The 14,713-nt window shown below is 41.5% G+C and overlaps 1 protein-coding gene across 1 annotated transcript in view; it reads right to left on the minus strand.

Moving 5' to 3' along the window:
* The window catches only part of LOC129343618 (lethal(3)malignant brain tumor-like protein 4), a 79,194-nt gene extending 65,431 nt beyond the window's left edge, over positions 1-13,763 (minus strand). The window contains exon 1 of the mRNA XM_054999933.1: positions 13,687-13,763. The gene's annotated coding sequence lies outside the window, so the exon portion shown is untranslated. The remainder of the gene's footprint in view (positions 1-13,686) is intronic.
* Positions 13,764-14,713: the final 950 nt, after the last annotated feature.

The following is a 14,713-nucleotide window of genomic DNA, read 5'->3' on the forward strand; positions in this document are numbered from 1 at the left end:
GCTTGAGTATCCAGCACATACAATTAACTGGCAACCTGCAGTTCTCTATACAGAAGCTTTTACTGTAATTTGTTTCAGGGATGTGGTGACACCCACTAGTTCAGATGCCATTAAAAGGGAATTACACATATGCATAGAGGATAGGTCCATCATTTGCTATTAGCCATGATGGCTGAATGGGGTCGAGCTTAAGAGGAGGGGCTGTAGCTCAGTGGTACAGCATCCGTTTCACATACAGAACGTCCCAGGTTCTATCCCTGACATCTCCAGTTAAAAAGGACCAGGCAGTAGGTGAGACTCAAGAAAGCCACTGCTAGTTAGAGTAGACAATATTGACCTTGATAAACCAATGGACTGATCCATTATACAGCAATGTCATGTTTTCAAGTAACCAACATGTTTGGAATGCCAGTTTCTGGGGGACATCAAGGGGATGTATTTTGGCTTTTATGCCCCAGAACATCTGGTTGCCTATTGCTAGGAGCAAAATGCTACATTAAACAGATCACTGGTCTGACCCAGCAGATCTCTTCTTATATTGAGACCCAGGAAGCATCAAAATAATCCTGCTTGTCCCAGTTCTTTTATAGCATTCACTCACACCACTTACAGCTGACAATGCACTAGGTTCCTGCAGTGTATTGGACCTTACTAAAAAGCTTACTGAGCTTTATTTTGTCCCCCCACCACCACCTTTAGACAGTCAACTTGTGAAATTAGGTTTATAACTAACAACCTTAGCTACATTACACTGTTGTCTTTTATTGTATTTGTGCTTGGGATGATGAAGTCTGCTCTCAAGTCAGCTCAAGAGGAGGAGAAAGATGGAGAGAAAGAAGGAGAAATAGATGGGTGGCATGCACAAGACAGGAGGAAGGTTAAGCAGATGGCATCACTCAAAAGCAAGCTTTACAGGGTGTGGGAGGAAAGAATGCCAGAATCCTCGTAAGTCCACTGATTAAAGGGGCAAGGTGATGGGCAGGGATGATTGCACCTGTTGGAATTTACTACTGATCAAATCTTTCTGTAATTGCTAGGATGAAGAAATTCACTGATTAGTTCTTCAGACTACCATCAGAACTGCCATATACCTAAGGAGATGAGATGGCTTACATCTCTATATTATAAATTGGGAGCTGGGCAGAATAGCTCAGTTCGCTTGAATTTCCTCTCTGCTATACACATTTCCCGGATCAGCAAGTCTATATTTGGAGTTCAGACATAACAATCCTTATTAGTTGCCTTTTAATGAAAGTATTCAAGGCAACTAACAATAAAAAATAAAAATAAAAAGCAATGCGCTGAAAATACAACAAACATTTTATTTCCAGAGATTTTACTTGAACTATCTATCAGGGTCACTACGAGTGAACTCAGAAATCCCAGGAGTGAGCCTGTCTTATGCCACTGCATCTCTGCTGAATTTACCACGATTTATTATTAAGACCTCATGTCAGTAAAAACATTCACCCAACTGTTAAAAACGAAGCATGAAGTGTGTGTCACATTAAAACATACTATTTCAGACGTTGTTACAATTTTAAGGCCTCCTTTGTAACTTGACAGAGCCAACCATCTGTTCAATGATAAACCACATGGTGCAGAAACTCCAGATATGCTCTGATTTGGAAAGGCGCTTCAAAAGAAGACACCTATTTCTGTGCACTGACTGTCTTGCTAGACTGGGGCTGCAATCCTAAGAACACTCTCCTGGGAGTAAACTCCATGGAATAAAATGAGATTTGTTTTTGAGTAGACCTTCTATGGAAGTTGTCCATGGACACATCTTTATAGAGGCAGTAACAAACAGCAGGAAAAAAACTGCTAAAAATATTACATTGCCAAGTGCTGCGTATACAACACAATCCAAATAAATACAATTTCCATACTTAGTAATACTTGGTCCATCTAATTGTTAGCATAATTTCCTAATATTGCTTCCCCACAGGAAAGCAGATACAGAATCCCTCAGACAATGATCACTGTGCTACAACATAAGTGATATGGGAAGTGCATTACTATTACAGAGAGCTTCAGCAATTGTTCTTCTAGGTATGTTTTGTTTATATTATCACTGCTTACATCATCACAAAACCTCTCTCACAATACCCCTTGTTGGAAGTGTGATCATACATGATGGCTTTCTCTTGTCCTTTTGCTGGGAACTCTATGCAAGCTTTCTTGATATTAGCGCTACGCAAGGTTGCCGGATCACCTTTCCAGTAGAATTTATCAGTGATAAAGATAAAAACCCAGAGGGGAAAAAAATCTCCTGTCACTTAAACAGAAGCATTGTGTGTGGAAATGGGCAGGTGAAGGTTCACGGCCCAGAGATAAATAACACTGCTTGGTAAATAACATTTCATTAAGCTTCTATTAGGGAAAGGAAGGCAGCATAGTATAGCCCGATCTCGCCAGATATCGTAAACTAAGCAGGACTGGTCCTTGGATGAGTGACCACCAAGAAGGACTCTGAAGAGGAAGGCAATGGCAAACCACCTCTGCCTCACACTTGCCTTGACAGGCCCTTGCTGGGGTCACCATAAGTCGATTGTGACTTGAAGGCACATACACAAGCGTCTACTAAGGGGGCAGGCATTTTATCTGTAAGCTGTTGGCAACCTCAGATAAAGAGATGGTCATGGACGTCAGCTTAAGGACTTCCCGTGCTGATGTGAGAGCTCTCACCAAGCTGCTGAAAAGAAATTAAACAAGAAACATACAATGCAAGCCTAGAGAGACCTATCCCTTCTACTTCACAACGTGTCTATAAATTAAAAGTGTCCTGCTAGGATTATCTTCAGTTATTCATCAAAACCTTTATACTCCCATATTTCCCACCATTCAGAATGGCTCAAGATAGATCTAGGCAAACAGCAGAGTTTGCACATGTGAGATATGAAGTTAATGTACCTTTTAATATCATAAGAAACAGCACACTTTTTCCATATGCTCGCCTGGGAGTAAGCTCCACTGAATACAATGGGAATTACTCCTGAGCAAACCTGCATAGGATTGTGCTGCCTCTTTCCACTAAAACGTTAGTCATCCTTAGGTGGCCACAAATGGAGGAAAAGTCAGAACCTCTCTTATTTTTTACAGACAAAAGTTATCACAGAGTTTCTGTATACTAAAGTTATAGAAGCCCGCCCCTTCTTTAAAAATAACAGGATGGTGTGATCTGGAACAACTGTTATTTAACAACCTGCTGTTTAAAAGATAAAGGTATTTTTTAAAGGTTTCCTTTAAATTCAGGAATTGTATCAGGCTGTCTGGATGAATTATACTCAGTTGAAATCAATACGACTTAAAGAGAAATGTGTATCTTTCCCATCCCTGCTATTTGCAAGCTGCTCTTTCACAGAGAGGGTTGAAAACGATGCCCTAAAGCAACGGACAGACATATTGGCCCTGCCCTCCAGAAGCTCCCTAGCCTTAAGCCACAAACGAATATTTATAAACTCTATATGTTCATCCTGCCTGCAAACAACATGCCATTGCATGGCTGCTTATGTAGTGGCAAATGGCCTGTTTGAACGTCCTTTCTGAAATTAATAGCTTTTTAAAAAATATCTGCATTTTCTACACTATTGAAATTACCTTTTCCTCTGCCTATTTCAATCTTCACTTGATTGTTAAGTCACCTCTGATCTAGGGCAACTCTATGAATGAAAGATCTCCAAAAACGTCCAATCATTAACAGACCTGCTCAGATCCTGCAAAATGCAGGAGGTGACTTCTTTTATTGAGTTAAGCCATCTCGTTTTAGGTCTTCCTCTTTTCCTACTCCCTTCCACTTTTCCCAGCATTATTGACTCTTCCAGAGAATCTTGTCTTCTAAAGATCTGCCCGAAGTACAATAGCCTCAGTTTTGTCACTTTAGCTTCAAGGAAGAATTCAGGCTTAATTTGATCTAGTACCCACTTCATTTAGCAGAATTATAAGTAACTGTAAGGCAGGAAGAGCAGAGACAGAAAATTATTGCTAGTCTAGCTGATTTGCAAATTCAAATGTTGCCGGAGAAAGACCATATACTACTATATTTATCCCCTCACTGGTTAAAAGAGAGTTAAAACTTGTAATATACTTGTTTTCTAACAATTCTGCTCTCAGAGCAAGATTTAGGTCCAGTAGGTCCTTATAGACCAACTAGATTTCCAGGGTATGAGGTTTCAAGTCAAAGCTCCCTTCTCATGAGAACTCTGTCACAGTGACTTTTTGCACATAACTCTAAGTGGAGTCTCAAAATTTTACTTTCTCGATCATTTCTATTCCATCTTTCCTTGTGCTCAAGGCGGCTCATACATAAGATACACACTGTTATACATAACTGGAGTCAATGCACATATAACTGTGCATATGCCACTGGCTTGTACACAAATGTCATGACAGAGGTGACTGTCAGAATTAGCCCTCAGTGCAACATGCAATATGCAAGGAACAGTAATAGACAAAATCAAGCAATCCACCATTAAGAATGCTTTGTGCAATTATTGCTTATTAGTTCATTTTAAACAACTACAGCGTAAGATTCCAGTATGGAAAATGGTGAGTGGATGATGACGACCAGTTGAATTAAAAGCAATTCCCTTACATGGCATAATTAGCACATCAGCTAAAGCTTATTCTTAATGGATAACATTTACACAATGCATTCATGTTTATTAAATGGGCCTTGACAAAGACTAAAGTCATAATGGTCAGGGGCCATAATGCTGATCTGGGAGCTTTAGGCTCCCATCAAAGACAGGTTCAGCCTCCTCTTTACTCAGGCACATATCCTTGATGGGCTTCTTGGTCACAAAGGACTGCTTTCTACTTACCTGTGAAGAATTTTGTGCCCCTTTCTATGGGGACCTGGCAACCATCATTCGTATTTCAATTAGCTCAAGACCTGACTGCTTCAATATTTGTTATATGAAGCTGCCTGTGAAAAGTATTCACCATTTCAGCTTGTGCAGAAGATCATCTGTCATCACAATATCATTTCCTGAGAAGGGCAAATTGCTGAGAAGATGTTACATCAAAAGACCAGTATCTACACTGGCTCCTCTCTCCTGTCCCAGCAGGAATGAATAAATGCACAGATTTTAATTGGTAAAAGCCTACACAGTTCGGGCCTAACATGATTCACAGCCTGTCTCATCCCATACAATCTACACAAAAATATCCAAGATTGATGAACATCCAAGATCCTCTTAAGGATACCATCCATACATTAGATTCAAACTTCTAACGTTTACAGAGACATACTCTCAGTTTCTATTGCCAATTATGGAGCATCTACACTCTAAGCAATAAGCACCTTTCCAAAGCATTCTAAGGCCTATCTTTTAGGTGTCTGTTTAAAGCCTACAGAAGAGTTTTCTCTGTTTAATGTTGACTCTTTTTCCTCTGGCACTGAAGTAGATGCATATTTCACGCTTACAGTATGGTGAAGAAGCTATATCTCTAAATAGCTGAAATTAAAATTTGTATAATGAAATCAATTTTAAAAGTACAACATAAAGCATATAGTATATATTAAAAGTCATTAAAGACTTAGCTAAGAATATTTTTGGGTGAACATATAATTTGCAAAGTACAATTTATCTTGACATATTTTCCAAAATTAATACATTATGAATCAATACATTCAAAACTGATCACTGTAAATGCAAAACTGCTCATGTTTTAAATATGGAAGGAATGATTTAACATTCAAAGAATAACCTAGGCCTTAATGGAAAGCAACTTGATATTTTAAATGAAAACTGCAAAGGGGGTTAGATTTATGAATATACACTTAACAAAAGAATTAACATTCAGCACATCCAAAAGATTACACTGATCCAAATCAGCTGTTGATGAAAGGAACCAATTTGGTCATCATTACCCTATGCTCCATTAAACATCAAGAAAGTAATAACAGAACAAAGAGAAAGAATCAGAAGATTTCGTGGCATCTGATCAGCAGTTAGATATAGGATCAAGGCAGACAGCTGATGGTTTGGATGACAGTAGGGAAGAGTTCACAAAACTCATCCAAAAATCTCTCAGAAGTGCAGAGGTAAAGAACAAAGTTCATTTGGTAAGGCATCTCAGATACAGCATAACTTGATATGGAAGTATGTTAATGATAAGAAACCCTGTTCTTCCAAACAACAACAAAACGTAAGAATACAAATCAATGCAGTTAGGGGTGGATAAGGCTACAGAAATCAATGGAGTATTCTACGCTTAGCTCTGACTGGATTGAGATGGAGTGTGCCAAAAACATATTTCAATACCATTTATTGTCTCTGTTCTCATGATTTTCATGAGCTGCCATAATAACTACTCTGAGACCACATATATTTGTTATTATGTTATTGGTATGTCCTGTGATCAAAACCTTCTCTGCTATATTTAGCACTGAGATTACAAATTCTTTGCTCTGTCCCCTAGGATTGCAAATCCTCTATTTGAGAAAGAGCAACATTTCACAAAGCACTGATCAAATGTCAAATCCAAAATCTACAAAGGGACCACGATACATTAGGTGTAAAAGAGGAGTCTGTCCTAAGGACAGTTACACTCTTCTAAATCCAGGATTTAGAAGGGTAACTCTACTTAAGATGGAACTGTAAGCAGTGCAACTTAGTATACACATTCGCTGAAACTTTTTACCCTTCAATAACCTTGCAACATTTTTAGATGGATCTTATTTTGTTGTCCTAACAGTGAGCACAACTTAAATATATCACAAATGGTGGTATATGATGAAATATTTGATTAGGGTATGTAAAAATAACTTAATGGAAAAGGAGAAAATAAAATCAAAACTTCTACTGTAGGTTTTAAAAAATGCCTTTGCTAATCATTAGTAACTTTGGCTACAGCGCTCCAGCCAGATGAGGACTTGCGCATTCTAAGGAAGCTAGTTGATTTTACTGAGGTTTGGGAGATTTTTTAATTATTATTCAGCGGTATTATATGAAGAGTATGAACTACAAACTAGTAGCGGGTCCAAGCGCTTTACTTCCTATGCCACTGGCACAGCTTGCAGGCAGAGGGAACTTCTGGCTCACTTTCTGTTGTTCTGCAAAGGCCACTACTGTAATGACCGCTGGGTGTACTGAAACCAGCAGATCAGGCGCCTTACAGTGCAATCCTAAGCAGAGGTATACTCTTCTAAGTCCACTCAAGCCAACTGAAAAGGATCCAATATGGTCCTAACCAGGGCTCATTTTGAGGGGGAACGTGCCAGAACGCAGTTCCAGCAGTTCCCCAAAAAGGTCACATGTCAGGTGGCCCCACCCACCTGACTCTCGGCCATTTTGGGCCTGTTTCGGCCTGGATTGGGGCCAAAATGGCCTGGATCAGGCCTCTGATGGGTGATGGATCACTCTCCTGCTCAGCAGCAGCCCGATCCTGACCATTTTGGGCCCCTTTTCAGCCATTTTCAGCCCCTTTTTGCCATTTTGGGCCCAATTTCAGCCCTGAAAGGCTAGGATTGGGCCCAAATAGCCAGGATAGGTGATGCCAGGGGGTGTGGCTTATGCAAATCAGTTATGCTAATGACACACTTCTGGTGCTGTCAAGGGGCGTGGCATATGCTAATGAGTTGTGCTGATGAGTTATGCTAATGAGTTCCTCCAGCTCTTTTTCTACGAAATAACCCCTGGTACTAACTCTAGCCCGATTATTCAGTCAGTATAGATTGAGCTGCCTTAGCCCTACCCAAGCCTGCTGGCCTGACTCTCTGTTACCAGACACACACACACCCATCTCTCTGACAAATAACTAAAATGGGCAGATCTTATCGTCTCCTTAATAATGTAACCTGATAAAAGAGGACGATAACAACAAGTTAAAGTCTTGCCTGAGATACAAGATGTTTATTGTTCACTGACTGGAATGTGCTCTCCAGCACATTACCATTCATCCCATTAAAATTAACATTGCCACTTGCTGAGGCAATAAAAGATAAAATCATAAAGCAATGGAGAGTTATACTAATCAAAGCAAATGGGAAGCAACTACAGTCTGAGAAAAATTTACACTGGAATTCTATACAACTCCAAATATAGAAACCAGTTTTGCCACCTTGATTCATGGGAAATTATAGTTTTGCAAGAAACTCTTTTAATGGAAAACATTTACAGATATTTATATTTACATACATTAATTCAATGACATCATAACTTAATAACCCATGTTGGTCATCTCCTGCTTTCTACCCCCAAAACTAAGGGCATTCATTTCTTCATTTCTATGAAGAAACTAACTCTATAGTGCTGATGACTATTAAAGACTGATATCCCGTTTTTGTTAATGTATACTTAAAAGTGTCCTCTCTCTTTCATAGAAGCTTAATGCATGGAAATGGGCAGCTGAAGTTTTCCACTGCATAGAAATAAATAGCATCATCCAGTCAATAGAGTCCCATTAAGCCTCTATTAAAGGGTTAGGACATTTTTTCTCCAGGCCTGTTGGTAACCCTACTTGTAATTATCTTGAATGAGCTCTCTCACTGGGTGACAAGAATACTCTTCACTATTTATCATTTGTACTTTTCCCTGTTCTCAGTTTCAACATGTATTATCCTAGTCAGCTAACCAAAATAACCTACAGTATTTAAAATTCTAAAGAGACAAGAGTGTTGGAGAGAAAAAGGAGGGAAAAACTAGTCATAAAGCAAATCCCTAGTAGAAAGAGTTAGTCGTATCTTATAAACAGCAAGTATCTAGTTACTATACACACCCTTGTGTAAATTTCTGGTTTTTGTTTATTAACATACTGGAAATGCTGATACAAAATATGGTGCTACAATAACAAAACGCAAAGCCACAGCACCTCTCATTCAGCCTGCATTTATGAATGTTAGTTTGGATGACGTCCCGCTGCAGTCATATGGGGTACGTTCCCAGGTAAATGCATGCAAGTCTGTAACCTTGCATCTCTTGTATGTTTACTCACAACTAAGTTCCACTGAATTAAACTGGATTTTTCCCCAGGTTAAGCATACAGAACCCTTTCCGGGGAGTTAGATCCATTGGATAAAATTTTACTCCTGAGTACACTTACTTAAGCCTTGCTCCCCATAACGTTCAGTTAGTACAGCTGCTAACACTGCACTTTTCCAGTGTTTAACAATGCAATAAGCATTTTGTGACCAGAAATTCTTTCCAGGACTAATTTACTGGGCGGGGGGGGGGGGGGGAACCCCAATGTTGCCAGTTTTCCTTTCTAACATGACTTTTGTATTTTCCACAACCTTTATGATTAATTTTTCCCAGGCAAGAAAATGAAGTGAAGGGAAAAGTCGCCTGCTGAATTTCTGCTTGATGTAGAGTGAGAGCCAAGCTACAAGTGATGCCTGACAAAGGTTGGACCCTTGTCAGCTTACCTCAAGTTTTGATGGGAAATGTAGGCATCCTGGTTTTACAGCTTGGCTCTCCATTACAGCTGTAAGACCAGGATGCCTACATTTCCCATCAAAACTTGAGGGAAGCTGACAAGGGTCCAACCTGTGTCGGGTGTCACTTGTAGCTTGGATCTGAGAGATACCAAAGCGCTGCCAGAAAAAGAGGTGACAATCCCAGAGGCAAAATAATGACTATTGACCCAGGCCATCCACATGAAGAGAAAATGTAAAGGACACTGAATGGTGATAATAGTGTCCTTTGAGAACAGTCTTTTTGTTCCTTGTGATTTTCCCTTTCTCTTCCTCTCAGCCACACCACCCCTTGCCACTCTGACTCTAAGGCACAATTCAGATGTTACAGCAAATCATTGTTGGCCACTACATGAAAAGACTGGGTGATCCTCAGCCCATGCATCTCCTCCAACCCTAGGCATGCCAGGCTGCCCCCTGACATCAGCCAACCTTATTTCTGCTCATTACTGTTTGACCAGCTGACCCAGATACACAGGTGGGTGGTAAGGCTGAGCCACCAGGAGACTGCATGCCCAAAGTACGCAAATGGTATGCTTGCCAGCAAGCTAACGAATGACTTTTGCAGCAAAATATTGTTTGCTATTATGTCAGAACCAGCAAACGATAGTTTGCTCTTTCCCTGCAAACCAGGATTTCAAACTGGGAATAATAAATGACTATTTGGAACAATTGTTTGCAAGGAACATGCAAACAACAATTTACCAGAGCTTGGATGTAATGTTAAACTATGATTTGCAGTGCAGGTAGATCACTGTGCATGAGAGAAGGAAGGAGTGCATGAAACGCAGGGTCACTCCACCTTGTTCACGGCTGAATCAAGTCTTACTGAACTATTTCATCATCCTAGCTCCTTCAGTACATGCATTTGCAAACAGAGCCTGGTTCTTTGGAAGGCAAGTGAAGCTTTAACTCCTGATTTAGGCTATAATTTTATAACAACTTGCCAAGAGTTTCAAGAGAGTAAGTGATAACAATCTAAGTGCTCACTTTTGTGCACGAGTCCCACTGAAATGAAGACTTTGATGTCACAGCATCCAACTCCATGCTGGATTGCAGCCAGTTATTTCTAGACATAAGTTTATATAGATTTGAAAACAATGAACAAAAACGCCTTTAATTTTCAGTGAAAATATATATCTCCATAATTGTTAATAATTATCCTTTCCAGCAACAAAACAGCTTTTCCACCCAATCGACTGCTACAAAATAAGTCATTTTTAAAGGCACATTTAGGAAGTATAAAGACACTATTAAAGTTTTTATTTAGCTATATATTTAGTAGCATAGGAAACAGAAGGAATTCAGATAGGAGGTGGGAGTGTTCCACTAAAAGACAGAAGCTGACAATCCAACCATGCCAATCCCTCCAAGAAGTGGCTAATAAAGCAAGTTAAAACAGTAGTAGTGTGTGTATGTCAGTAGTGTACACATGTTCAAAATACTTTGTGTACACTAGTTCAATAATCTTTACAACAGTCCAGTTAAGTAAGTGAATGCTGTTATATCCATACTACAGATGAAGGATAGAGAGAGTGGTTTACCTAAGGTCACCTAGAAATTTCATGGCTGAGGTAAGATTTAAACTAATTACTTCCAGGCTCAGATGCTAAGCCAATCGCTACCCCAGCTCAGTTATTTATTTATTTATGAACATGACCAGTGCCCATAAGAAACAAAATAAGCAAATACAATGACAGTAATAAAAACAGAGCACTTAAACAAAAAGGACAGAAGATAAAATCCTCTCTATGTAACCTAAGATTCCTGGGCATCTTCCTATTCACAGCCAAACCCCAATTGTTTGCAGACTATTCCTACTTCTTGGTAGGATGTAAGGAAGCCAGTGTGTATAATGGTTAGAGTTTTGACTAGGTTCTGGGAGACCCAGGTTCAAATCCCCACTCTGCCAAGAAAGCTTTCTGGGAAACCTTGGGGCAGGCACACACTTTCAGCCTAATCTACCCTACAGAGTTGTTGTGAGAATAAAATGGAGGATAATGATGTAAGCTGCTTTGGGTCTGCATTGGGGAGAAAGGCAGGATATAAATGAAGTAAATAAAGAATGCCTGCATAATGTTCTGCACTGCTTCTCTTTTTTCTGAATCCAGAGATGGGCAGTAGAGATGGCAATTTTTCTCACCTGTTGCAACCAACCAGCCATGATGCCTGCATACTAGACGCCCTCAGGGCCAATTCACACACTGTACTGTTTAAAATGTACACCCGAGAAACCTGGGGTACAGGTTTAAGGTGGTGGTGCAGAAAGAACTGTGCTTGTCTAACAGAGGCTTAATAAGATGTTATTTATAAGGGGGTGTTATTTACCTCCATTCCATGGAAAGCTTCAGCTGTCCACTTCCACACATTAAGCCTCTGATAAAGGGACAGGACATTTTCCTCCAGACCTCTTACCCCTCTGTATAGAGTGCGCACACAAAGTATGGGGTCCAGGGAGGGCAAGACAGAGACAGTATGCATTACGGGGTATAAGAAGAGCAAGAGGAAAAGAGTGCTGGGAGAATCAGAGCACTATGGAGAGCAAGAAAGAGTGTCTTACAGGGTACTGGAAGAGCAAGATGATACACACACACTATGAGAAGAGAAAATAAGCAAGACTGTACTGTGAGATGCAGAGAAAGTGTACAGATGCTATGGAGTGTTGAAAGGATGTGTGTAGGGAAAAGAAAGAAATGGAGGAAGAGGGAGCTGCGCACACATACTATGGTAGCAGAGAGTGCCTTATGAGGTATGGAGAGAAAGCACATTGTGTTATGTAGCACAGCAAGATCAGAGTCCAGTAGATCCTTAAAGACCAGCAAGATTTCCAGGGCATACGCTTTCAAGAGTCCAAGCTGCCTTCATCAGATAGTTTTGAGAGCTTTGACCCTTGAAAGCTTAGACCCTGGAAATTGTGTTGGTTTTTAAGGTGCTACTGGACTCGAATCTTGCTCCTTTATTACAGACCAACTCAGCAACCCCCATGAGTATGGTGTGTAGGGTCAAACAGGAGAGAGCGTGAACTACTGCGGGTGTCAACCTTAACTACAAGGTGCAGAGACAATGGGCCAAGCTACAAATGATGAATCACACTTGAATGGCAAGGTCACATTGGGCCAAGCTACAAGTGACGAATTACACTTGAACGGCAAGTGAACAGACTCACGTGTATTCCTCCCTGTTCACTTGCGCTCCACTTACACTCCACTTGATCACTACACAACTGTCAAAATATACTACATGATCAAGTGGAGTGCAAGTGGAGCGCAAGTGAACAGGGAGGAATACACGTGAGTCTGTTCACTTGCCGTTCAAGTGTAATTCGTCACTTGTAGCTTGGCCCAATGTGACCTACGGGGGAAGTCAAAAGATGGCAAGAGGGAGAGTAGGGAGAGATAAAACACACGTGCTATGGGATACAGAAAGAGAATACATTATGGAGTAAAAAGAAGATAAGAAAATTCGGCTTGCCAGCTCCATACTGGGACATTACTGGAGATTTTGGGGAGATAACACCATTGAGTCCACCCTCTAAAGCCCCCTACGGCCTGGAGATCAGTTGTGATTCTGGGATCTCTCCAACCCCCACCTGGCAGTTGACAACCCACACAGACAAAATTCAGACAGAATTATAAAAGGCAGGAAAGAAAGCGCTGGTTGAAAATGTGCCCCCTCCCCAAAAGCGCCCCTCTGTAGTTGCGCTGCGTCCCATTTGAGCGGAGAACGCCGCCGCCCCCCAACGCCCCTCTTTCGTGCCCCGATCGATATGGATTGAAGCAAGCAAGCAAGCAGGACTTCCACGCGAGGGCAGGAAAAGCATCCGAAAAGCGCCCGCCTCCCTCCAAGATCCACAAAAAGTTTGGGAGAACTTGGCCGGCTGTCCTTACGAGGAGGAGGGGGGGGGAGGCGACAAATCTCTACCCCCTTCATAACCCACCCCCGAAGACAGAGACCGGGAAAGACGAGTTCGCCATCCGCCTCCAACTTCCCCACGGGGATTTTATTTGTTTCGTGAGGGGAAGAAGCCTCAGGAAAGAAGCGGCCCGACGATTATATATACCCCCCTTATAAGATTTCTCCCCCCCCCCCACAAACCCCCACCCTCACAAAATGGCGGGAGGAGACTCAAGTGTTTTGACCCCCCCCCCCCCCGCCGCTCAACTGTGAGGAAAGTACGACGGAAGCAGGAGAAAAGGGGAGGGGGGGAGAAGGGGTTTTAAACCCACTCCCTCTCTTCAGACACTTTTCCCCCCGCCTCGGACACTCACCCGCACCTATGACCGGTCTCGTCCTTTTAATTCCCCTCAACAACAACAAAAAAATTAAATTTAAATTTTATTTTTCGAGGGGGGTTGACCGGAACGGCCAAGGCGCATGCGCGGAATCACCGGGCCGCGCGGGCCGTTCCGGCCGCGGCCTGTCAACGATACGACGGGAGGAGGGGTCAGAAGGAAAGGCGCGAAGGGATTGGCGGATTCCTGGAGATCGGGGGCGGGTCTTACATTCGGAATATTGCTGGATTATTGCTTCGCAACAGTATTGAAATAATAATGATATCAACAGCAGCACTGAACACTCATGGCTGCAAACCTAAGGATGCTTTCCTGGGAGTGAACCCCGTGGGATAACATGGGGCTTGCTTTGGAGAAAACCATTTTAGGATTGCTCCCACCAGCAACTCTGGATTTATTTATTTTATTTGTGTTTGTTTATTTGGACTATTTATTTACTTTATACCCCACCGTTCTTCCCAATGAGGGCCCAAGGTGGTTTACATCATTCGCCTTCATTTTATCCCCAGAACAACTCAATGCAGTAGGTTAGGATGAGAGTGAGTCACTGGCCCAAATTCACTCAGTGAACTTCCATGTTAACCTGGGATTCCAGCCTGGATCTCCCAAATCCTAATCTGACATGCTAAATACTACAACAGACCGACTCTTGCTTCTTCCATTTGCAGAAATTGTGACCCCACTGCTTTCTTCTCTCAGAATGACCTGCCCAAGGTCACCCAGTGGGACAGGGCGGCACGGCCTGCAGCGTTAAGATTCACAGTGAAATGGATAGTTACCTCACGAGGAGGTCTATTTTATGCAGGCCACTGCAGGTTAACCACCAGAATTAGCTCAGGTACATAGCCAACAAAGAAGCATAGGGGAGAAAACAAATTAGAGAGTATTATTTTCTTGATTTTTATTTAATTAATTAATTTATAGTTGGCCTTTCTCTCAGACTCAAGGCGGATTACTCAGTGTGAGATTAGTACAGTAAATTTCAAGGACATTTCCATAAACA

Source organism: Eublepharis macularius, chromosome 15 (assembly GCF_028583425.1).
Source record: "Eublepharis macularius isolate TG4126 chromosome 15, MPM_Emac_v1.0, whole genome shotgun sequence".
In the NCBI taxonomy this organism is placed as follows: domain Eukaryota; kingdom Metazoa; phylum Chordata; class Lepidosauria; order Squamata; family Eublepharidae; genus Eublepharis; species Eublepharis macularius.